Genomic DNA, 3,423 nt, shown 5'->3' on the forward strand with positions numbered 1-3,423 from the left:
ATAGACTGCAACTCAATGTAAAGAAAACAAAAATCCTCACCACTGGACCAATAAATAACATCATGATAAATGGAGAAAAGATCGAAGGTGTCAAAGACTTCATTTTGCTTTGATCCACAATCAATACTTATGGAAGCAGCAGTCAAGAAATCAAAGGATGTATTGCACTGGGAGTATCTGCTCTAGACCTCTTTTTTTAAGTTTTAAAAAGCAAAGATGTCAGTTTGAGGACTAAGGTGCACCTAACACAAGTCGTGATGTTTTCAGTAACCTCATATGCATATGAAAGCTGGACAATAATTAGGAAGATCATAGCACTGATGAGTTCGAGTAATGATGTTGGAGAAGAATATTAAAACTGCCATGGACTGCCAGCAGAACAACAAATCTGTATTGGAAGAAGTACAGCCAGAATGCTCCTTAGAAGCCAGAATGGTGAGACTATGTCTCATACTTGAGATATATGTTCAGGAGGACTTAGTCCCTGGAGAAAAACATGATGCTGATAAAGCAGAGGGTCCATGAAAAAGAGGAAAACTGCTAATGAGATAGATGGATTGGCACCATGAAAGCAGAAATGGGCTCGAGTATAGCAATGATGGGCTCCAGCATAGCAATGATTGTGAGGTTTGTACACTACTGAGCAGTGTTTCCTTCTGTTGTGTATACAACACTATGAGTCAATTCTGATTTGATGGTAACTAACAAAAACAATGGTGTAATATCCTAGATGAATCATCCTGGAGTCAGAATAACTAAAATGCACTTACTATTTAGATAGTCTGTGTTGGTAACCAAGACCAAGCTAAGTCCTACATTTGGTAATAACAAGTTGAACTGTATGATAAAGTGGAGGCACCTACAAATTTCTTCTGTGGTCTTAGTGAAGGTGTGTTCCCACTCTCCCGCAAAATCTTTTAAACTTTTTATTGTGAACTGAGTGAAGGTTTGCAGAAAAGACCAGCAGTTTTATACTCAAGAAATCCTACTCTTTAATCTAAATGATTACAATCCCCTCAATGCAACAGCAGTTATCCCACTTCCTCTCTGTGATTCCTATTTGCATTTCACCCATATTCCTATATTTACTCAACTTTGTCCTTAGGCCAATGTTGTCCTCTTGATTTTGAATGATTGACCATCCTATGGTGAGCATACCTTGCTAGTGTTGTTGTCCTCCTCCCTGCCCCAAACAATACTTGTTCTTTTGTAATTGACCAATTTCACTCAACATAGTGTCCTCCAGTTATATCTATATTATAAGGTATTTCACATATTCATCTTCATTCTTCAACTTTGCCTAGTATTCCATTGTGTGTATGAAAGTTTTTATTTTTTATTTTATCCATTATTCCACTAATGCGCATTTAGGCTGGCTCCGTCTTTTTGCTACTGTGATTAGTGCTGCAATGAACATGGGTGTGTATATGTCTACTCACATAGTTTTTATTTCTTTCAGATATATACCAAATAGAGGGACTGTTGGTTCATATGATGCTGCTATGTCTTAGTTTTTGAGAAAACCTCAGACTGTTTTCCACAGCGGTTGCACTATTTTACTGTCCTACCAGTAATGTAGGAGGGGCCAAGTTTCTCCATACCCTCACCAACGTTTGTTGTTTTTCTGCTTTTTGAACTCTCCTATTAGTCTTTTTGAAATCTCCTACTTTCTTACTGTTGTTTTGATTTGTATGTGGACTGCTAACCACAAGCTAGAGAGTTCAAACCTACCAACCTCTCCTCAGAAACCTTATACATTGTTTGTGAGTCAGAACTGACTTGAAGGCACTTAACAACAGGAACAATGCCTAATGGTTGCAAACATTTCTTCATATGTTTGTTGTCACCTGAATCTCTTCTTTGATGAAGCGTCTGTTCATGTCTTCTACCCATTTTAAAATTAGGTTATTAAACTATTTCTTAATGGGGTGTTACAGTCTTCTATACATTTTAGAGATTAGTCCTTTATCTGTTGACATTGCAAAAATGTTTTTCCCAGTCTGTGGGCTCTCTTTTTACTTTTTAGGTGAAATCTTTTGATGCTCATTAGTGTCTAATTTTTAGTCATCTATTTGTCTCTGCTGTTTATGTGTTCTCAAATTATATTTATAGTGTCTTTATAAGCCATGGCATTTTCAATCCCCTCATATGGATGTGAAAGTTGGACATGGAATAAGGAAGACTACAGAAAAATTGATGCATTTGAATTACGGTGTTGGAGAAAATGTTAAAAGTACCATTGACTGTCAGAGCAAACAAATCCGCCTTGGAAAAGTGAAGCCATAATGTTTCTTAGAAATCAGATGGTGAAATTTTTCTCATACTTTCGACATGTTCTCAGGAGGAATCAGTCCCTGGAGAAGGATATCATGCTTAGCAAAATGGAGGGTCAGTGGAAAAGAGTATGAGAAATGTTGTGGATACCCACAATCACTCAAGAAATCCAATCTGTACTCATTTTAGTGAGAGTGAGGTTTTCTCTGATTTTGCAAAATCAGATGCCAACCCAGTAGACATGGGCAACATATTGCATGGCCAGCCTGCTAAGAGTTTTAGTCCCCTATCTTGCAAAAGTCCCTCCTTCAGTTCCCCTTTTACTGGGTACTATGAGCTGCAAACCTTAAGGTCAGCAGTTCGAAACTACCAGCCACTCCACATGACAAAGATGAGGCTTTCTTCTCCCATAAAGATTTACAGCCTTGGAAACCCTGTACAGGGTCGCTATGGGTCAGAACTGACTCGACGGCACTTAACAACAACGACATGGAATTTTACAGTCTGCCCTGAACATCCCATTTTTCCCTCCCCCGAGTTCCATAATCTAGCCTGAATAGTACCCATGGATTAATGACTATATTCTAACATAAAGATTCATAGTCCTAGAACAGATTGCTTTCCTCCCTTCCCCCAATTCATCCTGCTTACATTTCCCTGGGTGTGAATCAGCAAACTATGGCTGGTCTTGCAATCTCATGGACCCTTTATTCATGAAGATGGACCATCATGAGAATTTCTCACAAGAGGAAGACCCCCAATGAGATGGATTAATACAGTGGCAGCAACAATGGGCTCAAAGGTATCAACAATTATGAGGATGAAGTAAGACCTGGAAGTGTTTTATTCTGCTGGGCATGTTGTTGTTGTTGTTAAGTGCCATCAAGTCAGTTCCAACTTAGATAGACCTAGTATAGAGTTTTCAAGGAGCAGCTGGTGAGTTTGAATCACCAACCTTGCAGTCCAAACTGACTTTGGTGTCCAGTGCTTATACTTCAGTGCCACATCAGGACTAGGATTGCTATAATGTGTGCAAAGAAACTTTGGAATGGAGAACTAAATGTTGTTTTGTTGTTAAGTGATCTCGGGTTGGTTCCAACCCATAACGACCCTGTATAGGTTTTCTGTGAGCTTGAACCACTAACCTTG

Source organism: Chrysochloris asiatica, unplaced genomic scaffold, assembly GCF_000296735.1.
Source record: "Chrysochloris asiatica unplaced genomic scaffold, ChrAsi1.0 scaffold00024, whole genome shotgun sequence".
In the NCBI taxonomy this organism is placed as follows: domain Eukaryota; kingdom Metazoa; phylum Chordata; class Mammalia; order Afrosoricida; family Chrysochloridae; genus Chrysochloris; species Chrysochloris asiatica.